The following is a 27636-nucleotide window of genomic DNA, read 5'->3' as shown; positions in this document are numbered from 1 at the left end:
GAGACACCCGCACAGAGACACCCGCACAGAGACACCCGCACCCTCCACCCGCACAGAGACACCCGCACAGAGTCACCCCCACAGAGACAACCGCACAGAGACACTCGCACCCTCCACCCGCACAGAGACACCCTCAAAGAGACACCCGCACCCTCCACCCGCACAGAGACACCCGCACCCTCCACCCGCACAGAGACACCCGCACCCTCCACCCGCACAGAGACACCCGCACAGAGACACCCGCACAGAGACACGCGCACCCTCCACCCGCACAGAGACACCCGCACCCTCCACCCGCACAGAGACACCCGCACAGAGACACCCGCACAGAGACACCCGCACCCTCCACCCGCACAGAGACACCCGCACCCTCCAACCGCTCACTCCACCCGCACGGAGACACCCGCATCCTCCACCCGCACGGAGACACCCGCACCCTCCACCCGCACAGAGACACCCGCACAGAGACACCCGCACAGAGACACCCGCACAGAGACACCCGCACAGAGACACCCGCACAGAGACACCCGCACCCTCCACCCGCACAGAGACACCCGCACAGAGACACCCGCACCCTCCACCCGCACAGACTCACCCGCACAGAGACACCTGCACAGAGACACCCGCACCCTCCACCCGCACAGAGACACCCGCACCCTCCACCCGCACAGAGACACCCGCACCCTCTCCCCGCACAGAGACACCCGCACAGCGACACTCGCACAGAGACACCCGCACCCTCCCCCCGCACAGAGACATCCGCACAGAGGCACCCGCACAGAGGCACCCGCACAGAGGCACCCGCAGAGAGGCACCCGCACAGGCACCCGCACAGAGGCACCTGCACAGAGACACCCGCACAGAGACACCCGCACCCTCCCCCCGTACAGAGAAACCCGCACCCTCCCCCGCACAGAGACACCCGCACAGAGACACCCGCACCCTCTCCCCGCACAGAGACACTCGCACAGAGGCACCAGCACAGATACACCCGCACAGAGACACCCGCACAGAGACTCCCGCACAGAGACACCCGCACAGAGACACCCGCACAGAGGCACCCGCACAGAGGCACCCGCACAGAGGCACCCGCACAGACGCACCCGCACAGAGGCACCCGCACAGAGGCACCCGCACGGACACACCCGCACAGAGACACCCGCACAGAGACACCCGCACAGAGACACCCGCACAGAGACACCCGCACAGAGACACCCGCTCAGAGACACCCGCACAGCGACACCCGCACTGAGACACCCACAACCTCCACCCGCACAGAGACACCCGCACAGAGACACCCGCACAGAGACACCCGCACCCTCCACCCGCACAGAGACACCCGCACAGAGTTACCCCCACAGAGACAACCGCACAGAGACACTCGCACCCTCCACCCGCACAGAGACACCCTCAAAGAGACACCCGCACCCTCCACCCGCACAGAGACACCCGCACCCTCCACCCGCACAGAGACACCCGCACCCTCCACCCGCACAGAGACACCCGCACCCTCCACCCGCACAGAGACACTCGCACAGAGACACCCGCACAGAGACACTCGCACAGAGACACCCGCACCCTCCACCCGCACAGAGACACCCGCACAATCCACCCGCACAGAGACACCCGCACAGAGACACCCGCACAGTGACACTCGCACAGAGACACCCGCACAGAGACACCCGCACCCTCCCCCTGCACAGAGACACCCGCACCCTCTCCCCGCACAGAGACACCCGCTCCCTCCCCCCCGCACAGAGACACCCGCACCCTCCCCCCGCACAGAGACACCCGCACCCTCTCCCTGCACAGACACCAGCACCCTCCACCCGCACAGAGACACCCGCACAGAGACACCCGCTCCCTCCACCCGCACAGAGACACCCGCACAGAGACACCCGCACCCTCCACTCGCACAGAGACACCCGCACCCTCCACCCGCACAGAGACACCCGCACCCTCCCCGCGCACAGAGACATCCGCACAGAGACACCCGCACAGAGACACCCGCACCCTCCACCCGCACAGAGGCACCCGCACAGAGGCACCCGCACAGAGGCACCCGCACAGAGGCACCCGCACAGAGGCACCTGCACAGAGACACCCGCACAGAGACACCCGCACAGACACACCCGCACCCTCCCCCCGCACAGAGACACCCGCACCCTCCACCCGCACAGATACACCCGCACACAGACACCCGCACACAGACACCTGCACACAGACACCCGCACACAGACACCCGCACACAGACACCCGCACCTTCCACCCGCTCAGAAACACTCGCACAGAGACACCCGCACCCTCCACCCGCGCAGAGACACCCGCACCCTCCACCCGCACAGAGACACCCGCACCCTCTCCCCGCACAGAGACACCCGCACAGAGACTCCCGCACAGAGACACCCGCACCCTCTCCCCGCACAGAGACACCAGCACCCTCTCCCCGCACAGAGACACCCGCACCCTCCACCCGCACAGAGACACCCGCACCCTCCACCCGCACAGAGACACCCGCACCCTCTCCCCGCACAGAGACACCCGCACAGAGACTCCCGCACAGAGACACCCGCACCCTCTCCCCGCACAGAGACACCAGCACCCTCTCCCCGCACAGAGACACCCGCACCCTCCACCCGCACAGAGACACCCGCACAGAGACACCCGCACAGAGACACCCGCAAAGAGACACCCGCACAGAGACACCCGGTCCCTCCCCCCGCACAGAGACACCCGCACAGAGACACCCGCACAGAGACACCCGCTCCCTCCCCCCGCACAGAGACACCCGCACAGAGACTCCCGCACAGAGACACCCGCACCCTCTCCCCGCACAGAGACACCAGCACCCTCTCCCCGCACAGAGACACCCGCACCCTCCACCCGCACAGAGACACCCGCACAGAGACACCCGCACAGAGACACCCGCAAAGAGACACCCGCACAGAGACACCCGGTCCCTCCCCCCGCACAGAGACACCCGCACAGAGACACCCGCACAGAGACACCCGCTCCCTCCCCCCGCACAGAGACACCCGCACAGGGACACCCGCACAGAGACACCCGCTCCCTCCCCCCGCACAGAGACACCCGCACAGAGACACCCGCTCCCTCCCCCCGCACAGAGACACCCGCACAGAGACACCCGCACCCTCCACTCGCACAGAGACACCCACACAGAGACACCCGCACCCTACACCCGCACAGAGACATCCGCACAGAGACACCCGCACAGAGACACCCGCACAGAGACACCCGCACAGAGACACCCGCACCCTCCACCCGCACAGAGACACCCGCACCCTCTCCCCGCACAGAGACACCCGCACAGAGACACTCGCACAGAGACACCCGCACCCTCCCCCCGCACAGAGACATCCGCACAGAGGCACCCGCACAGACGCACCCCCACAGAGGCACCGGCACAGAGGCACCCGCACAGAGGCACCCGCACAGGCACCCGCACAGAGGCACCCGCACAGAGACACCCGCACAGAGACACCCGCACCCTCCCCCCGTACAGAGAAACCCGCACCCTCCCCCGCACAGAGACACCCGCACAGAGACACCCGCACAGAGACCCCCGCACAGAGACACCCGCACCCTCCACCCGCACAGAGACACCCGCACCCTCCACCCGCACAGCGACACCCGCACAGAGACACCCGCACCCTCCACCCGCACAGAGACACCCGCACCCTCCACCCGCACAGCGACACCCGCACAGAGACACCCGCACAGAGACACCCGCACCCTCCACCCGCACAGAGACACCCGCACGGAGACACCCGCACGGAGACACCCGCACGGGGACACCCGCACGGAGACACCCGCACCCTCCACCCGCACAGAGACACCCGCACAGAGACACCCGCACAGAGACACCCGCACAGAGACACCCGCACAGAGACACCCGCACCCTCCCCCCGTACAGAGAAACCCGCACCCTCCCCCGCACAGAGACACCCGCACAGAGACACCCGCACAGAGTCACCCGCACAGAGACACCCGCACCCTCCACCCGCACAGAGTCACCCGCACAGAGACACCCGCACCCTCCACCCGCACAGAGTCACCCGCACAGAGACACCCGCACCCTCCACCCGCACAGAGTCACCCGCACAGAGACACCTGCACAGAGACACCCGCACAGAGACACCCGCACCCTCCACCCGCACAGAGACACCCGCACCCTCCACCCGCACAGAGACACCCGCATAGAGACACCCGCACAGAGACACCCGCACAGAGACACCCGCTCCCTCCCCCCGCACAGGCACCCGCACAGAGGCACCTGCACAGAGACACCCGCACAGAGACACCCGCACCCTCCCCCCGTACAGAGAAACCCGCACCCTCCCCCGCACAGAGACACCCGCACAGAGACACCCGCACCCTCTCCCCGCACAGAGACACTCGCACAGAGGCACCAGCACAGATACACCCGCACAGAGACACCCGCACAGAGACTCCCGCACAGAGACACCCGCACAGAGACACCCGCACAGAGGCACCCGCACAGAGGCACCCGCACAGAGGCACCCGCACAGACGCACCCGCACAGAGGCACCCGCACAGAGGCACCCGCACGGACACACCCGCACAGAGACACCCGCACAGAGACACCCGCACAGAGACACCCGCACAGAGACACCCGCACAGAGACACCCGCACAGAGACACCCGCACAGCGACACCCGCACAGAGACACCCACAACCTCCACCCGCACAGAGACACACGCACAGAGACACCCGCACAGAGACACCCGCACAGAGACACCCGCACCCTCCACCCGCACAGAGACACCCGCACAGAGTCACCCCCACAGAGACAACCGCACAGAGACACTCGCACCCTCCACCCGCACAGAGACACCCTCAAAGAGACACCCGCACCCTCCACCCGCACAGAGACACCCGCACCCTCCACCCGCACAGAGACACCCGCACCCTCCACCCGCACAGAGACACCCGCACCCTCCACCCGCACAGAGACACTCGCACAGAGACACCCGCACAGAGACACTCGCACAGAGACACCCGCACCCTCCCTCCGCACAGAGACACCCGCACAATCCACCCGCACAGAGACACCCGCACAGAGACACCCGCACAGTGACACTCGCACAGAGACACCCGCACAGAGACACCCGCACCCTCCCCCTGCACAGAGACACCCGCACCCTCTCCCCGCACAGAGACACCCGCTCCCTCCCCCCCGCACAGAGACACCCGCACCCTCCCCCCGCACAGAGACACCCGCACCCTCTCCCTGCACAGACACCAGCACCCTCCACCCGCACAGAGACACCCGCACAGAGACACCCGCTCCCTCCACCCGCACAGAGACACCCGCACAGAGACACCCGCACCCTCCACTCGCACAGAGACACCCGCACCCTCCACCCGCACAGAGACACCCGCACCCTCCCCGCGCACAGAGACATCCGCACAGAGACACCCGCACAGAGACACCCGCACCCTCCACCCGCACAGAGGCACCCGCACAGAGGCACCCGCACAGAGGCACCCGCACAGAGGCACCCGCACAGAGGCACCTGCACAGAGACACCCGCACAGAGACACCCGCACAGACACACCCGCACCCTCCCCCCGCACAGAGACACCCGCACCCTCCACCCGCACAGATACACCCGCACACAGACACCCGCACACAGACACCTGCACACAGACACCCGCACACAGACACCCGCACACAGACACCCGCACCTTCCACCCGCTCAGAAACACTCGCACAGAGACACCCGCACCCTCCACCCGCGCAGAGACACCCGCACCCTCCACCCGCACAGAGACACCCGCACCCTCTCCCCGCACAGAGACACCCGCACAGAGACTCCCGCACAGAGACACCCGCACCCTCTCCCCGCACAGAGACACCAGCACCCTCTCCCCGCACAGAGACACCCGCACCCTCCACCCGCACAGAGACACCCGCACAGAGACACCCGCACAGAGACACCCGCAAAGAGACACCCGCACAGAGACACCCGGTCCCTCCCCCCGCACAGAGACACCCGCACAGAGACACCCGCACAGAGACACCCGCTCCCTCCCCCCGCACAGAGACACCCGCACAGGGACACCCGCACAGAGACACCCGCTCCCTCCCCCCGCACAGAGACACCCGCACAGAGACACCCGCTCCCTCCCCCCGCACAGAGACACCCGCACAGAGACACCCGCACCCTCCACTCGCACAGAGACACCCACACAGAGACACCCGCACCCTACACCCGCACAGAGACATCCGCACAGAGACACCCGCACAGAGACACCCGCACAGAGACACCCGCACAGAGACACCCGCACCCTCCACCCGCACAGAGACACCCGCACCCTCTCCCCGCACAGAGACACCCGCACAGAGACACTCGCACAGAGACACCCGCACCCTCCCCCCGCACAGAGACATCCGCACAGAGGCACCCGCACAGAGGCACCCCCACAGAGGCACCGGCACAGAGGCACCCGCACAGAGGCACCCGCACAGGCACCCGCACAGAGGCACCCGCACAGAGACACCCGCACAGAGACACCCGCACCCTCCCCCCGTACAGAGAAACCCGCACCCTCCCCCGCACAGAGACACCCGCACAGAGACACCCGCACAGAGACCCCCGCACAGAGACACCCGCACCCTCCACCCGCACAGAGACACCCGCACCCTCCACCCGCACAGCGACACCCGCACAGAGACACCCGCACCCTCCACCCGCACAGAGACACCCGCACCCTCCACCCGCACAGAGACACCCGCACAGAGACACCCGCACAGAGACACCCGCACCCTCCACCCGCACAGAGACACCCGCACGGAGACACCCGCACGGAGACACCCGCACGGAGACACCCGCACGGAGACACCCGCACGGAGACACCCGCACCCTCCACCCGTACAGAGACACCCGCACAGAGACACCCGCACAGAGACACCCGCACAGAGACACCCGCACAGAGACACCCGCACCCTCCCCCCGTACAGAGAAACCCGCACCCTCCCCCGCACAGAGACACCCGCACAGAGACACCCGCACAGAGTCACCCGCACAGAGACACCCGCACCCTCCACCCGCACAGAGTCACCCGCACAGAGACACCCGCACCCTCCACCCGCACAGAGTCACCCGCACAGAGACACCTGCACAGAGACACCCGCACCCTCCACCCGCACAGAGACACCCGCACCCTCCACCCGCACAGAGACACCCGCATAGAGACACCCGCACAGAGACACCCGCACAGAGACACCCGCTCCCTCCCCCCGCACAGAGACACCCGCACAGAGACACCCGCTCCCTCCACCCGCACAGAGACACCCGGACAGAGACACCCGCACAGAGACACCCACACCTTCCACCCGCACAGAGACACCCGCACAGAGACACCCGCACAGATACACCCGCTGCCTCCCCCCGCACTGAGACACCCGCACCCTCCACTCGCACAGAGACACCCGCACAGAGACACCCGCACCCTCCACCCGCACAGAGACATCCGCACAGAGACACCCGCACAGAGACACCCGCACAGAGACACCCGCACAGAGACAACCGCACCCTCTCCCCGCACAGAGACACCCGCACAGAGACACTCGCACAGAGACACCCGCACCCTCCCCCCGCACAGAGACATCCGCACAGAGGCACCCGCACAGAGGCACTCGCACAGAGGCACCCGCACAGAGGCACCCGCACAGAGGCACCCGCACAGAGACACCCGCACAGAGGCACCTGCACAGAGGCACCCGCACAGAGACACCCGCACAGAGACACCCGCACCCTCCCCCCGTACAGAGAAACCCGCACCCTCCCCCACACAGAGACACCCGCACAGAGACACCCGCACAGAGACACCCGCACCCTCCACCCGCACAGAGACACCCGCACAGAGACACCCGCACGGAGACACCCGCACGGAGACACCCGCACGGAGACACCCGCACGGAGACACCCGCACGGAGACACCCGCACCCTCCACCCGCACAGAGACACCCGCACAGAGACACCCGCACAGAGACACCCGCACAGAGACACCCACACAGAGACACCCGCACAGAGACACCCGCACAGAGACACCCGCACAGAGACACCCGCACCCTCCCCCCGTACAGAGAAACCCGCACCCTCCCCCGCACAGAGACACCCGCACAGAGACACCCGCACAGAGTCACCCGCACAGAGACACCCGCACCCTCCACCCGCACAGAGTCACCCGCACAGAGACACCCGCACCCTCCACCCGCACAGAGTCACCCGCACAGAGACACCCGCACCCTCCACCCGCACAGAGTCACCCGCACAGAGACACCTGCACAGAGACACCCGCACCCTCCACCCGCACAGAGACACCCGCACCCTCCACCCGCACAGAGACACCCGCACCCTCCACCCGCACAGAAACACCCGCATAGAGACACCCGCACAGAGACACCCGCACAGAGACACGCGCTCCCTCCCCCCGCACAGAGACACCCGCACAGAGACACCCGCTCCCTCCCCCCGCACAGAGACACCCGGACAGAGACACCCGCACAGAGACACCCACACCTTCCACCCGCACAGAGACACCCGCACAGAGACACCCGCACAGAGACACCCGCTCCCTCCCCCCGCACAGAGACACCCGCACCCTCCACTCGCACAGAGACACCCGCACAGAGACACCCGCACAGAGACACCCGCACCCTCCACCCGCACAGAGACATCCGCACAGAGACACCCGCACAGAGACACCCGCACAGAGACACCCGCACAGAGACACCCGCACCCTCTCCCCGCACAGAGACACCCGCACAGAGACACTCGCACAGAGACACCCGCACCCTCCCCCCGCACAGAGACATCCGCACAGAGGCACCCGCACAGAGGCACCCGCACAGAGGCACCCGCACAGAGGCACCCGCACAGAGGCACCCGCACGGAGACACCCGCACAGAGACACCCGCACCCTCCCCCCGTACAGAGAAACCCGCACCCTCCCCCACACAGAGACACCCGCACAGAGACACCCGCACAGAGACACCCGCACAGAGACACCCGCACCCTCCACCCGCACAGAGACACCCGCACAGAGACACCCGCACCCTCCCCCCGTACAGAGACACCCGCACCCTCCACCCGCACAGAGTCACCCGCACAGAGACACCCGCACAGAGACACGCGCACCCTCCACCCGCACAGAGACACCCGCACCCTCCACCCGCACAGAGACACCCGCACAGAGACACCCGCACAGAGACACCCGCACCCTCCACCCGCACAGAGACACCCGCACCCTCCACCCGCACAGAGACACCCGCACAGAGACACCCGCACAGAGACACCCGCACCCTCCACCCGCACAGAGACACCCGCACCCTCCAACCGCTCACTCCACCCGCACGGAGACACCCGCATCCTCCACCCGCACGGAGACACCCGCACCCTCCACCCGCACAGAGACACCCGCACAGAGACACCCGCACAGAGACACCCGCACAGAGACACCCGCACGGAGACACCCGCACAGAGACACCCGCACAGAGACACCCGCACCCTCCACCCGCACAGAGACACCCGCACAGAGACACCCGCACCCTCCACCCGCACAGACTCACCCGCACAGAGACACCTGCACCCTCCACCCGCACAGAGACACCCGCACCCTCCACCCGCACAGAGACACCCGCACCCTCCACCCGCACAGAGACACCCGCACCCTCTCCCCGCACAGAGACACCCGCACAGAGACACCCGCACCCTCCCCCCGCACAGAGACATCCGCACAGAGGCACCCGCACAGAGGCACCCGCAGAGAGGCACCCGCACAGGCACCCGCACAGAGGCACCTGCACAGAGACACCCGCACAGAGACACCCGCACCCTCCCCCCGTACAGAGAAACCCGCACCCTCCCCCGCACAGAGACACCCGCACAGAGACACCCGCACAGAGACACCCGCACCCTCCACCCGCACAGAGTCACCCGCACAGAGACACCCGCACAGAGACACCCGCACCCTCCACCCGCACAGAGACACCCGCACCCTCCACCCGCACAGAGACACCCGCACAGAGACACCCGCACCCTCCACCCGCACAGAGACACCCGCACCCAGACACCCGCACAGATACACCCGCTGCCTCCACCCGCACTGAGACACCCGCACCCTCCACTCGCACAGAGACACCCGCACAGAGACACCCGCACCCTCCACCCGCACAGAGACATCCGCACAGAGACACCCGCACAGAGACACCCGCACAGAGACACCCGCACAGAGACAACCGCACCCTCTCCCCGCACAGAGACACCCGCACAGAGACACTCGCACAGAGACACCCGCACCCTCCCCCCGCACAGAGACATCCGCACAGAGGCACCCGCACAGAGGCACCCGCACAGAGGCACCCGCACAGAGACACCCGCACAGAGGCACCTGCACAGAGGCACCCGCACAGAGACACCCGCACCCTCCCCCCGTACAGAGAAACCCGCACCCTCCCCCACACAGAGACACCCGCACAGAGACACCCGCACAGAGTCACCCGCACAGAGACACCCGCACCCTCCACCCGCACAGAGAAACCCGCACAGAGACACCCGCACGGAGACACCCGCACGGAGACACCCGCACGGAGACACCCGCACGGAGACACCCGCACGGAGACACCCGCACCCTCCACCCGCACAGAGACACCCGCACAGAGGCACCCGCAGAGAGGCACCCGCACAGAGACACCCGCACAGAGACACCCGCACAGAGACACCCGCACGGAGACACCCGCACGGAGACACCCGCACGGAGACACCCGCACGGAGACACCCGCACCCTCCACCCGCACAGAGACACCCGCACAGAGGCACCCGCAGAGAGGCACCCGCACAGAGACACCCGCACCCTCCACCCGCACAGAGACACCCGCACAGGCACCCGCACAGAGGCACCTGCACAGAGACACCCGCACAGAGACACCCGCACCCTCCCCCCGTACAGAGAAACCCGCACCCTCCCCCGCACAGAGACACCCGCACAGAGACACCCGCACAGAGACACCCGCACCCTCCACCCGCACAGAGTCACCCGCACAGAGACACCCGCACCCTCCACCCGCACAGAGACACCCGCACCCTCCACCCGCACAGAGTCACCCGCACAGAGACACCTGCACAGAGACACCCGCACCCTCCACCCGCACAGAGACACCCGCACCCTCCACCCGCACAGAGACACCCGCACCCTCCACCCGCACAGAAACACCCGCATAGAGACACCCGCACAGAGACACCCGCACAGAGACACCCGCTCCCTCCCCCCGCACAGAGACACCCGCACAGAGACACCCGCTCCCTCCCCCCGCACAGAGACACCCGCACAGAGACACCCACACCTTCCACCCGCACAGAGACACCCGCACAGAGACACCCGCACAGAGACACCCGCTCCCTCCCCCCGCACAGAGACACCCGCACCCTCCACTCGCACAGAGACACCCACACATAGACACCCGCACCCTCCACCCGCACAGAGACATCCGCACAGAGACACCCGCACAGAGACACCCGCACAGAGACACCCGCACAGAGACACCCGCACCCTCTCCCCGCACAGAGACACCCGCACAGAGACACTCGCACAGAGACACCCGCACCCTCCCCCCGCACAGAGACATCCGCACAGAGGCACCCGCACAGAGGCACCCGCACAGAGGCACCCGCACAGAGGCACCCGCACAGAGGCACCCGCACAGAGGCACCCGCACGGAGACACCCGCACAGAGACACCCGCACCCTCCCCCCATACAGAGAAACCCGCACCCTCCCCCACACAGAGACACCCGCACAGAGACACCCGCACAGAGACACCCGCACAGAGACACCCGCACCCTCCACCCGCACAGAGACACCCGCACAGAGACACCCGCACCCTCCCCCCGTACAGAGACACCCGCACCCTCCACCCGCACAGAGTCACCCGCACAGAGACACCCGCACAGAGACACGCGCACCCTCCACCCGCACAGAGACACCCGCACCCTCCACCCGCACAGAGACACCCGCACAGAGACACCCGCACAGAGACACCCGCACCCTCCACCCGCACAGAGACACCCGCACCCTCCACCCGCACAGAGACACCCGCACAGAGACACCCGCACAGAGACACCCGCACCCTCCACCCGCACAGAGACACCCGCACCCTCCAACCGCTCACTCCACCCGCACGGAGACACCCGCATCCTCCACCCGCACGGAGACACCCGCACCCTCCACCCGCACAGAGACACCCGCACAGAGACACCCGCACAGAGACACCCGCACAGAGACACCCGCACAGAGACACCCGCACAGAGACACCCGCACCCTCCACCCGCACAGAGACACCCGCACAGAGACACCCGCACCCTCCACCCGCACAGACTCACCCGCACAGAGACACCTGCACAGAGACACCCGCACCCTCCACCCGCACAGAGACACCCGCACCCTCCACCCGCACAGAGACACCCGCACCCTCTCCCCGCACAGAGACACCCGCACAGAGACACTCGCACAGAGACACCCGCACCCTCCCCCCGCACAGAGACATCCGCAGAGAGGCACCCGCACAGGCACCCGCACAGAGGCACCTGCACAGAGACACCCGCACAGAGACACCCGCACCCTCCCCCCGTACAGAGAAACCCGCACCCTCCCCCGCACAGAGACACCCGCACAGAGACACCCGCACAGAGACACCCGCACCCTCCACCCGCACAGAGTCACCCGCACAGAGACACCCGCACAGAGACACCCGCACCCTCCACCCGCACAGAGACACCCGCACAGAGACACCCGCACAGAGACACCCGCTCCCTCCCCCCGCACAGAGACACCCGCACCCTCCACCCGCACAGAGACACCCGCACAGAGACACCCGCACGGAGACACCCGCACGGAGACACCCGCACGGAGACACCCGCACGGAGACACCCGCACCCTCCACCCGCACAGAGACACCCGCACAGAGACACCCGCACAGAGACACCCGCACAGAGACACCCACACAGAGACACCCGCACAGAGACACCCGCACAGAGACACCCGCACAGAGACACCCGCACAGAGACACCCGCACAGAGACACCCGCACCCTCCCCCCGTACAGAGAAACCCGCACCCTCCCCCGCACAGAGACACCCGCACAGAGACACCCGCACAGAGTCACCCGCACAGAGACACCCGCACCCTCCACCCGCACAGAGTCACCCGCACAGAGACACCCGCACCCTCCACCCGCACAGAGTCACCCGCACAGAGACACCCGCACCCTCCACCCGCACAGAGTCACCCGCACAGAGACACCTGCACAGAGACACCCGCACCCTCCACCCGCACAGAGACACCCGCACCCTCCACCCGCACAGAGACACCCGCACCCTCCACCCGCACAGAGACACCCGCATAGAGACACCCGCACAGAGACACCCGCACAGAGACACCCGCTCCCTCCCCCCGCACAGAGACACCCGCACAGAGACACCCGCTCCCTCCCCCCGCACAGAGACACCCGCACAGAGACACCCACACCTTCCACCCGCACAGAGACACCCGCACAGAGACACCCGCACAGAGACACCCGCTCCCTCCCCCCGCACAGAGACACCCGCACCCTCCACTCGCACAGAGACACCCGCACAGAGACACCCGCACAGAGACACCCGCACAGAGACACCCGCACCCTCCACCCGCACAGAGACATCCGCACAGAGACACCCGCACAGAGACACCCGCACAGAGACACCCGCACCCTCTCCCCGCACAGAGACACCCGCACAGAGACACTCGCACAGAGACACCCGCACCCTCCCCCCGCACAGAGACATCCGCACAGAGGCACCCGCACAGAGGCACCCGCACAGAGGCACCCGCACAGAGGCACCCGCACAGAGGCACCCGCACAGAGGCACCCGCACAGAGGCACCCGCACAGAGACACCCGCACCCTCCCCCCGTACAGAGAAACCCGCACCCTCCCCCACACAGAGACACCCGCACAGAGACACCCGCACAGAGACACCCGCACAGAGACACCCGCACCCTCCACCCGCACAGAGACACCCGCACAGAGACACCCGCACCCTCCCCCCGTACAGAGACACCCGCACCCTCCACCCGCACAGAGTCACCCGCACAGAGACACCCGCACAGAGACACGCGCACCCTCCACCCGCACAGAGACACCCGCACCCTCCACCCGCACAGAGACACCCGCACAGAGACACCCGCACAGAGACACCCGCACCCTCCACCCGCACAGAGACACCCGCACCCTCCACCCGCACAGAGACACCCGCACAGAGACACCCGCACCCTCCACCCGCACAGAGACACCCGCACCCTCCAACCGCTCACTCCACCCGCACGGAGACACCCGCATCCTCCACCCGCACGGAGACACCAGCACCCTCCACCCGCACAGAGACACCCGCACAGAGACACCCGCACAGAGACACCCGCACAGAGACACCCGCACAGAGACACCCGCACAGAGACACCCGCACAGAGACACCCGCACCCTCCAACCGCACAGAGACACCCGCACAGAGACACCCGCACCCTCCACCCGCACAGAGACACCCGCACAGACTCACCCGCACAGAGACACCTGCACAGAGACACCCGCACCCTCCACCCGCACAGAGACACCCGCACCCTCCACCCGCACAGAGACACCCGCACCCTCTCCCCGCACAGAGACACCCGCACAGAGACACTCGCACAGAGACACCCGCACCCTCCCCCCGCACAGAGACATCCGCACAGAGGCACCCGCACAGAGGCACCCGCAGAGAGGCACCCGCACAGGCACCCGCACAGAGGCACCTGCACAGAGACACCCGCACAGAGTCACCCGCACAGAGACACCCGCACCCTCCACCCGCACAGAGTCACCCGCACAGAGACACCCGCACCCTCCACCCGCACAGAGTCACCCGCACAGAGACACCCGCACCCTCCACCCGCACAGAGTCACCCGCACAGAGACACCCGCACCCTCCACCCGCACAGAGTCACCCGCACCCTCCACCCGCACAGAGACACCCGCACCCTCCACCCGCACAGAGACACCCGCACCCTCCACCCGCACAGAGACACCCGCACAGAGACACCCGCACCCTCCACCCGCACAGAGACACCCGCACCCTCCCCCCGTACAGAGAAACCCGCACCCTCCCCCGCACAGAGACACCCGCACAGAGACACCCGCACAGAGACACCCGCACCCTCCACCCGCACAGAGTCACCCGCACAGAGACACCCGCACAGAGACACCCGCACCCTCCACCCGCACAGAGACACCCGCACCCTCCACCCGCACAGAGACACCCGCACAGAGACACCCGCACAGAGACACCCGCACAGAGACACCCGCACCCTCCACCCGCACAGAGACACCCGCACCCTCCACCCGCACAGAGACACCCGCACAGAGACACCCGCACAGAGACACCCGCACAGAGACACCCGCACCCTCCACCCGCACGGAGACACCCGCACGGAGACACCCGCACGGAGACACCCGCACGGAGACACCCGCACGGAGACACCCGCACAGAGACACCCGCACAGAGACACCCGCACAGAGACACCCGCACAGAGTCACCCGCACAGAGACACCCGCACCCTCCCCCCGTACAGAGAAACCCGCACCCTCCCCCGCACAGAGACACCCGCACAGAGACACCCGCACGGAGACACCCGCACGGAGACACCCGCACAGAGACACCCGCACAGAGACACCCGCACAGAGACACCCGCACAGAGTCACCCGCACAGAGTCACCCGCACAGAGACACCCGCACCCTCCACCCGCACAGAGTCACCCGCACAGAGACACCCGCACCCTCCACCCGCACAGAGTCACCCGCACAGAGACACCCGCACCCTCCACCCGCACAGAGTCACCCGCACAGAGACACCCGCACCCTCCACCCGCACAGAGTCACCCGCACCCTCCACCCGCACAGAGTCACCCGCACCCTCCACCCGCACAGAGACACCCGCACCCTCCACCCGCACAGAGACACCCGCACAGAGACACCCGCACCCTCCACCCGCACAGAGACACCCGCACCCTCCACCCGCACAGAGACACCCGCACCCTCCACCCGCACAGAGACACCCGCACAGAGACACCCGCACAGAGACACCCGCTCCCTCCCCCCGCACAGAGACACCCGGACAGAGACACCCGCACAGAGACACCCACACCTTCCACCCGCACAGAGACACCCGCACAGAGACACCCGCTCCCTCCCCCCGCACAGAGACACCCGCACCCTCCACTCGCACAGAGACACCCGCACAGAGACACCCGCACAGAGACACCCGCACCCTCCACCCGCACAGAGACATCCGCACAGAGACACCCGCACAGAGACACCCGCACAGAGACACCCGCACGGAGACACCCGCACGGAGACACCCGCACGGAGACACCCGCACGGAGACACCCGCACGGAGACACCCGCACCCTCCACCCGCACAGAGACACCCGCACAGAGACACCCGCACAGAGACACCCGCACAGAGACACCCACACAGAGACACCCGCACAGAGACACCCGCACAGAGACACCCGCACAGAGACACCCGCACAGAGACACCCGCACAGAGACACCCGCACCCTCCCCCCGTACAGAGAAACCCGCACCCTCCCCCGCACAGAGACACCCGCACAGAGACACCCGCACAGAGTCACCCGCACAGAGACACCCGCACCCTCCACCCGCACAGAGTCACCCGCACAGAGACACCCGCACCCTCCACCCGCACAGAGTCACCCGCACAGAGACACCCGCACCCTCCACCCGCACAGAGTCACCCGCACAGAGACACCTGCACAGAGACACCCGCACCCTCCACCCGCACAGAGACACCCGCACCCTCCACCCGCACAGAGACACCCGCACCCTCCACCCGCACAGAGACACCCGCATAGAGACACCCGCACAGAGACACCCGCACAGAGACACCCGCTCCCTCCCCCCGCACAGAGACACCCGCACAGAGACACCCGCTCCCTCCCCCCGCACAGAGACACCCGGACAGAGACACCCGCACAGAGACACCCACACCTTCCACCCGCACAGAGACACCCGCACAGAGACACCCGCACCCTCCACCCGCACAGAGACACCCGCACCCTCCACCCGCACAGAGACACCCGCAACCTCCACCCGCACAGAGACACCCGCATAGAGACACCCGCACAGAGACACCCGCACAGAGACACCCGCTCCCTCCCCCCGCACAGAGACACCCGCACAGAGACACCCGCTCCCTCCCCCCGCACAGAGACACCCGGACAGAGACACCCGCACAGAGACACCCACACCTTCCACCCGCACAGAGACACCCGCACAGAGACACCCGCACAGAGACACCCGCTCCCTCCCCCCGCACAGTGACACCCGCACCCTCCACTCGCACAGAGACACCCGCACAGAGACACCCGCACCCTCCACCCGCACAGAGACATCCGCACAGAGACACCCGCACAGAGACACCCGCACAGAGACACCCGCACCCTCTCCCCGCACAGAGACACCCGCACAGAGACACTCGCACAGAGACACCCGCACCCTCCCCCCGCACAGAGACATCCGCACAGAGGCACCCGCACAGAGGCACCCGCACAGAGGCACCCGCACAGAGGCACCCGCACAGAGACACCCGCACAGAGACACCCGCACAGAGACACCCGCACCCTCCCCCCGTACAGAGAAACCCGCACCCTCCCCCACACAGAGACACCCGCACAGAGACACCCGCACAGAGACACCCGCACAGAGACACCCGCACCCTCCACCCGCACAGAGACACCCGCACAGAGACACCCGCACCCTCCCCCCGTACAGAGACACCCGCACCCTCCACCCGCACAGAGTCACCCGCACAGAGACACCCGCACAGAGACACGCGCACCCTCCACCCGCACAGAGACACCCGCACCCTCCACCCGCACAGAGACACCCGCACAGAGACACCCGCACAGAGACACCCGCACCCTCCACCCGCACAGAGACACCCGCACCCTCCACCCGCACAGAGACACCCGCACAGAGACACCCGCACAGAGACACCCGCACCCTCCACCCGCACAGAGACACCCGCACGGAGACACCCGCATCCTCCACCCGCACGGAGACACCCGCACCCTCCACCCGCACAGAGACACCCGCACAGAGACACCCGCACAGAGACACCCGCACAGAGACACCCGCACAGAGACACCCGCACAGAGACACCCGCACCCTCCACCCGCACAGAGACACCCGCACAGAGACACCCGCACCCTCCACCCGCACAGAGACACCCGCACAGACTCACCCGCACAGAGACACCTGCACAGAGACACCCGCACCCTCCACCCGCACAGAGACACCCGCACCCTCCACCCGCACAGAGACACCCGCACCCTCTCCCCGCACAGAGACACCCGCACAGAGACACTCGCACAGAGACACCCGCACCCTCCCCCCGCACAGAGACATCCGCACAGAGGCACCCGCAGAGAGGCACCCGCACAGGCACCCGCACAGAGGCACCTGCACAGAGACACCCGCACAGAGTCACCCGCACAGAGACACCCGCACCCTCCACCCGCACAGAGTCACCCGCACAGAGACACCCGCACCCTCCACCCGCACAGAGTCACCCGCACAGAGACACCCGCACCCTCCACCCGCACAGAGTCACCCGCACAGAGACACCCGCACCCTCCACCCGCACAGAGTCACCCGCACCCTCCACCCGCACAGAGACACCCGCACCCTCCACCCGCACAGAGACACCCGCACCCTCCACCCGCACAGAGACACCCGCACAGAGACACCCGCACCCTCCACCCGCACAGAGACACCCGCACCCTCCCCCCGTACAGAGAAACCCGCACCCTCCCCCGCACAGAGACACCCGCACAGAGACACCCGCACAGAGACACCCGCACCCTCCACCCGCACAGAGTCACCCGCACAGAGACACCCGCACCCTCCACCCGCACAGAGACACCCGCACCCTCCACCCGCACAGAGACACCCGCACAGAGACACCCGCACAGAGACACCCGCACCCTCCACCCGCACAGAGACACCCGCACCCTCCACCCGCACAGAGACACCCGCACAGAGACACCCGCACAGAGACACCCGCACCCTCCACCCGCACGGAGACACCCGCACGGAGACACCCGCACGGAGACACCCGCACGGAGACACCCGCACGGAGACACCCGCACAGAGACACCCGCACCCTCCCCCCGTACAGAGAAACCCGCACCCTTCCCCGCACAGAGACACCCGCACAGAGACACCCGCACGGAGACACCCGCACGGAGACACCCGCACAGAGACACCCGCACAGAGACACCCGCACAGAGTCACCCGCACAGAGACACCCGCACCCTCCACCCGCACAGAGTCACCCGCACAGAGACACCCGCACCCTCCACCCGCACAGAGTCACCCGCACAGAGACACCCGCACCCTCCACCCGCACAGAGTCACCCGCACAGAGACACCCGCACCCTCCACCCGCACAGAGTCACCCGCACCCTCCACCCGCACAGAGACACCCGCACCCTCCACCCGCACAGAGACACCCGCACCCTCCACCCGCACAGAGACACCCGCACAGAGACACCCGCACCCTCCACCCGCACAGAGACACCCGCACCCTCCACCCGCACAGAGACACCCGCACCCTCCACCCGCACAGAGACACCCGCACAGAGACACCCGCACAGAGACACCCGCTCCCTCCCCCCGCACAGAGACACCCGGACAGAGACACCCGCACAGAGACACCCACACCTTCCACCCGCACAGAGACACCCGCACAGAGACACCCGCTCCCTCCCCCCGCACAGAGACACCCGCACCCTCCACTCGCACAGAGACACCCGCACAGAGACACCCGCACAGAGACACCCGCACAGAGACACCCGCACCCTCCACCCGCACAGAGACATCCGCACAGAGACACCCGCACAGAGACACCCGCACAGAGACACCCGCACCCTCTCCCCGCACAGAGACACCCGCACAGAGACACTCGCACAGAGACACCCGCACCCTCCCCCCGCACAGAGACATCCGCACAGAGGCACCCGCACGAGGCACCCGCACAGAGGCACCCGCACAGAGGCACCCGCACAGAGGCACCCGCACAGAGACACCCGCACCCTCCCCCCGTACAGAGAAACCCGCACCCTCCCCCACACAGAGACACCCGCACAGAGACACCCGCACAGAGACACCCGCACAGAGACACACGCACCCTCCCCCCGTACAGAGACACCCGCACCCACCACCCGCACAGAGTCACCCGCACAGAGACACCCGCACAGAGACACCCGCACCCTCCACCCGCACAGAGACACCCGCACAGAGACACCCGCACAGAGACACCCGCACCCTCCACCCGCACAGAGACACCCGCACCCTCCACCCGCACAGAGACACCCGCACAGAGACACCCGCACAGAGACACCCGCACAGAGACACCCGCACCCTCCACCCGCACGGAGACACCCGCACGGAGACACCCGCACGGAGACACCCGCACGGAGACACCCGCACAGAGACACCCGCACAGAGACACCCGCACAGAGACACCCGCACAGAGACACCCGCACCCTCCCCCCGTACAGAGAAACCCGCACCCTCCCCCGCACAGAGACACCCGCACAGAGACACCCGCACGGAGACACCCGCACGGAGACACCCGCACAGAGACACCCGCACAGAGACACCCGCACAGAGTCACCCGCACAGAGACACCCGCACCCTCCACCCGCACAGAGTCACCCGCACAGAGACACCCGCACCCTCCACCCGCACAGAGTCACCCGCACAGAGACACCCGCACCCTCCACCCGCACAGAGACACCCGCACCCTCCACCCGCACAGAGAAACCCGCACCCTCCACCCGCACAGAGACACCCGCACAGAGACACCCGCACCCTCCACCCGCACAGAGACACCCGCACCCTCCACCCGCACAGAGACACCCGCACCCTCCACCCGCACAGAGACACCCGCACAGAGACACCCGCACAGAGACACCCGCTCCCTCCCCCCGCACAGAGACACCCGGACAGAGACACCCGCACAGAGACACCCACACCTTCCACCCGCACAGAGACACCCGCACAGAGACACCCGCACAGAGACACCCGCTCCCTCCCCCCGCACAGAGACACCCGCACCCTCCACTCGCACAGAGACACCCGCACAGAGACACCCGCACAGAGACACCCGCTCCCTCCCCCCGCACAGAGACACCCGGACAGAGACACCCGCACAGAGACACCCGCACCCTCCACCCGCACAGAGACACCCGCACAGAGACACCCGCACAGAGACACCCGCACAGAGACACCCGCACGGAGACACCCGCACAGAGACACCCGCACAGAGACACCCGCACCCTCCACCCGCACAGAGACACCCGCACAGAGACACCCGCACCCTCCACCCGCACAGAGACACCCGCACAGAGACACCCGCACCCTCCACCCGCACAGAGACACCCGCACCCTCCCCCCGTACAGAGAAACCCGCACCCTCCCCCGCACAGAGACACCCGCACAGAGACACCCGCACAGAGACACCCGCACCCTCCACCCGCACAGAGTCACCCGCACAGAGACACCCGCACAGAGACACCCACACCCTCCACCCGCACAGAGACACCCGCACCCTCCACCCGCACAGAGACACCCGCACAGAGACACCCGCACAGAGACACCCGCACCCTCCACCCGCACAGAGACACCCGCACCCTCCACCCGCACAGAGACACCCGCACAGAGACACCCGCACAGAGACACCCGCACAGAGACACCCGCACCCTCCACCCGCACGGAGACACCCGCACGGAGACACCCGCACGGAGACACCCGCACGGAGACACCCGCACGGAGACACCCGCACAGAGACACCCGCACAGAGACACCCGCACCCTCCCCCCGTACAGAGAAACCCGCACCCTCCCCCGCACAGAGACACCCGCACAGAGACACCCGCACGGAGACACCCGCACGGAGACACCCGCACGGAGACACCCGCACAGAGACACCCGCACCCTCCCCCACACAGAGACACCCGCACAGAGACACCCGCACAGAGACACCCGCACCCTCCACCCGCACAGAGACACCCGCACCCTCCACCCGCACAGAGACACCCGCACAGAGACACCCGCACAGAGACACCCGCACCCTCCACCCGCACAGAGACACCCGCACCCTCCAACCGCTCACTCCACCCGCACGGAGACACCCGCATCCTCCACCCGCACGGAGACACCCGCACAGAGACACCCGCACCCTCCACCCGCACAGAGTCACCCGCACAGAGACACCCGCACAGAGACACCCGCACCCTCCACCCGCACAGAGTCACCCGCACAGAGACACCCGCACAGAGACACCCGCACCCTCCACCCGCACAGAGTCACCCGCACAGAGACACCCGCACCCTCCACCCGCACAGAGTCACCCGCACCCTCCACCCGCACAGAGACACCCGCACCCTCCACCCGCACAGAGACACCCGCACCCTCCACCCGCACAGAGACACCCGCACAGAGACACCCGCACCCTCCACCCGCACAGAGACACCCACACCCTCCACCCGCACAGAGACACCCGCACCCTCCACCCGCACAGAGACACCCGCACAGAGACACCCGCACAGAGACACCCGCTCCCTCCCCCCGCACAGAGACACCCGGACAGAGACACCCGCACAGAGACACCCACACCTTCCACCCGCACAGAGACACCCGCACAGAGACACCCGCACAGAGACACCCGCTCCCTCCCCCCGCACAGAGACACCCGCACCCTCCACTCGCACAGAGACACCCGCACAGAGACACCCGCACCCTCCACCCGCACAGAGACATCCGCACAGAGACACCCGCACAGAGACACCCGCACAGAGACACCCGCACAGAGACACCCGCACCCTCTCCCCGCACAGAGACACCCGCACAGAGACACTCGCACAGAGACACCCGCACCCTCCCCCCGCACAGAGACATCCGCACAGAGGCACCCGCACAGAGGTACCCGCACAGAGGCACCCGCACAGAGACACCCGCACAGAGACACCCGCACCCTCCCCCCGTACAGAGAAACCCGCACCCTCCCCCACACAGAGACACCCGCACAGAGACACCCGCACAGAGACACCCGCACAGAGACACACGCACCCTCCCCCCGTACAGAGACACCCGCACCCACCACCCGCACAGAGTCACCCGCACAGAGACACCCGCACAGAGACACCCGCACCCTCCACCCGCACAGAGACACCCGCACAGAGACACCCGCACAGAGACACCCGCACCCTCCACCCGCACAGAGACACCCGCACCCTCCACCCGCACAGAGACACCCGCACAGAGACACCCGCACAGAGACACCCGCACAGAGACACCCGCACCCTCCACCCGCACGGAGACACCCGCACGGAGACACCCGCACGGAGACACCCGCACGGAGACACCCGCACGGAGACACCCGCACAGAGACACCCGCACAGAGACACCCGCACAGAGACACCCGCACAGAGACACCCGCACAGAGACACCCGCACAGAGACACCCGCACCCTCCCCCCGTACAGAGAAACCCGCACCCTCCCCCGCACAGAGACACCCGCACAGAGACACCCGCACGGAGACACCCGCACGGAGACACCCGCACAGAGACACCCGCACAGAGACACCCGCACAGAGTCACCCGCACAGAGACACCCGCACCCTCCACCCGCACAGAGTCACCCGCACAGAGACACCCGCACCCTCCACCCGCACAGAGTCACCCGCACAGAGACACCCGCACAGAGACACCCGCACCCTCCACCCGCACAGAGTCACCCGCACAGAGACACCCGCACCCTCCACCCGCACAGAGTCACCCGCACCCTCCACCCGCACAGAGACACCCGCACCCTCCACCCGCACAGAGACACCCGCACCCTCCACCCGCACAGAGACACCCGCACAGAGACACCCGCACCCTCCACCCGCACAGAGACACCCGCACCCTCCACCCGCACAGAGACACCCGCACCCTCCACCCGCACAGAGACACCCGCACAGAGACACCCGCACAGAGACACCCGCTCCCTCCCCCCGCACAGAGACACCCGGACAGAGACACCCGCACAGAGACACCCACACCTTCCACCCGCACAGAGACACCCGCACAGAGACACCCGCACAGAGACACCCGCTCCCTCCCCCCGCACAGAGACACCCGCACCCTCCACTCGCACAGAGACACCCGCACAGAGACACCCGCACAGAGACACCCGCACCCTGCAACCGCACAGAGACATCCGCACAGAGACACCCGCACAGAGGCACCCGCACAGAGGCACCCGCACAGAGACACCCGCACCCTCCCCCCGTACAGAGAAACCCGCACCCTCCCCCACACAGAGACACCCGCACAGAGACACCCGCACAGAGACACCCGCACAGAGACACCCGCACAGAGACACCCGCACCCTCCACCCGTACAGAGAAACCCGCACCCTCCCCCACACAGAGACACCCGCACAGAGACACCCGCACAGAGACACCCGCACAGAGTCACCCGCACAGAGACACCCGCACCCTCCACCCGCACAGAGTCACCCGCACAGAGACACCCGCACCCTCCACCCGCACAGAGTCACCCGCACAGAGACACCCGCACCCTCCACCCGCACAGAGTCACCCGCACAGAGACACGTGCACAGAGACACCCGCACCCTCCACCCGCACAGAGACACCCGCACCCTCCACCCGCACAGAGACACCCGCACCCTCCACCCGCACAGAGACACCCGCATAGAGACACCCGCACAGAGACACCCGCACAGAGACACCCGCTCCCTCCCCCCGCACAGAGACACCCGCACAGAGACACCCGCTCCCTCCCCCCGCACAGAGACACCCGGACAGAGACACCCGCACAGAGACACCCACACCTTCCACCCGCACAGAGACACCCGCACAGAGACACCCGCACAGAGACACCCGCTCCCTCCCCCCGCACAGAGACACCCGCACCCTCCACTCGCACAGAGACACCCGCACAGAGACACCCGCACAGAGACACCCGCACCCTCCACCCGCACAGAGACATCCGCACAGAGACACCCGCACAGAGACACCCGCACAGAGACACCCGCACCCTCTCCCCGCACAGAGACACCCGCACAGAGACACTCGCACAGAGACACCCGCACAGAGACATCCGCACAGAGGCACCCGCACAGAGGCACCCGCACAGAGGCACCCGCACAGAGGCACCCGCACAGAGACACCCGCACAGAGACACCCGCACCCTCCCCCCGTACAGAGAAACCCGCACCCTCCCCCACACAGAGACACCCGCACAGAGACACCCGCACAGAGACACCCGCACAGAGACACCCGCACCCTCCACCCGCACAGAGACACCCGCACAGAGACACCCGCACCCTCCCCCCGTACAGAGACACCCGCACCCTCCACCCGCACAGAGACACCCGCACCCTCCAACCGCTCACTCCACCCGCACGGAGACACCCGCATCCTCCACCCGCACGGAGACACCCGCACCCTCCACCCGCACAGAGACACCCGCACAGAGACACCCGCACAGAGACACCCGCACAGAGACACACGCACAGAGACACACGCACAGAGACACCCGCACAGAGACACCCGCACAGAGACACCCGCACAGAGACACCCGCACAGAGACACCCGCACCCTCCACCCGCACAGAGACACCCGCACAGAGACACCCGCACCCTCCACCCGCACAGAGACACCCGCACAGACTCACCCGCACAGAGACACCTGCACAGAGACACCCGCACCCTCCACCCGCACAGAGACACCCGCACAGAGACACCCGCACAGAGACACCCGCACCCTCCACCCGCACAGAGACACCCGCACCCTCTCCCCGCACAGAGACACCCGCACAGAGACACTCGCACAGAGACACCCGCACCCTCCCCCCGCACAGAGACACCCGCACAGAGGCACCCGCACAGGCACCCGCACAGAGGCACCTGCACAGAGACACCCGCACAGAGTCACCCGCACAGAGACACCCGCACCCTCCACCCGCACAGAGTCACCCGCACAGAGACACCCGCACCCTCCACCCGCACAGAGTCACCCGCACAGAGACACCTGCACCCTCCACCCGCACAGAGTCACCCGCACAGAGACACCCGCACCCTCCACCCGCACAGAGTCACCCGCACCCTCCACCCGCACAGAGACACCCGCACCCTCCACCCGCACAGAGACACCCGCACCCTCCACCCGCACAGAGACACCCGCACAGAGACACCCGCACCCTCCACCCGCACAGAGACACCCGCACCCTCCCCCCGTACAGAGAAACCCGCACCCTCCCCCGCACAGAGACACCCGCACAGAGACACCCGCACAGAGACACCCGCACCCTCCACCCGCACAGAGTCACCCGCACAGAGACACCCGCACAGAGACACCCGCACCCTCCACCCGCACAGAGACACCCGCACCCTCCACCCGCACAGAGACACCCGCACAGAGACACCCGCACAGAGACACCCGCACCCTCCACCCGCACAGAGACACCCGCACCCTCCACCCGCACAGAGACACCCGCACAGAGACACCCGCACAGAGACACCCGCACCCTCCACCCGCACGGAGACACCCGCACGGAGACACCCGCACGGAGACACCCGCACGGAGACACCCGCACAGAGACACCCGCACAGAGACACCCGCACAGAGACACCCGCACCCTCCCCCCGTACAGAGAAACCCACACCCTCCCCCGCACAGAGACACCCGCACAGAGACACCCGCACGGAGACACCCGCACGGAGACACCCGCACAGAGACACCCGCACAGAGACACCCGCACAGAGTCACCCGCACAGAGACACCCGCACCCTCCACCCGCACAGAGTCACCCGCACAGAGACACCCGCACCCTCCACCCGCACAGAGTCACCCGCACAGAGACACCCGCACCCTCCACCCGCACAGAGTCACCCGCACAGAGACACCCGCACCCTCCACCCGCACAGAGACACCCGCACCCTCCACCCGCACAGAGACACCCGCACCCTCCACCCGCACAGAGACACCCGCACAGAGACACCCGCACCCTCCACCCGCACAGAGACACCCGCACCCTCCACCCGCACAGAGACACCCGCACCCTCCACCCGCACAGAGACACCCGCACAGAGACACCCGCTCCCTCCCCCCGCACAGAGACACCCGGACAGAGACACCCGCACAGAGACACCCACACCTTCCACCCGCACAGAGACACCCGCACAGAGACACCCGCACAGAGACACCCGCTCCCTCCCCCCGCACAGAGACACCCGCACCCTCCACTCGCACAGAGACACCCGCACAGAGACACCCGCACAGAGACACCCGCACCCTGCAACCGCACAGAGACATCCGCACAGAGACACCCGCACAGAGGCACCCGCACAGAGGCACCCGCACAGAGACACCCGCACAGAGACACCCGCACCCTCCCCCCGTACAGAGAAACCCGCACCCTCCCCCACACAGA

The sequence above is a fragment of the Mustelus asterias genome, chromosome 17 (genome assembly GCF_964213995.1).
Source record: "Mustelus asterias chromosome 17, sMusAst1.hap1.1, whole genome shotgun sequence".
Lineage (NCBI taxonomy): Eukaryota > Metazoa > Chordata > Chondrichthyes > Carcharhiniformes > Triakidae > Mustelus > Mustelus asterias.
The sequence above is the reverse complement of the archived record's forward strand: the minus strand, read 5'-3'. Positions refer to the sequence as shown.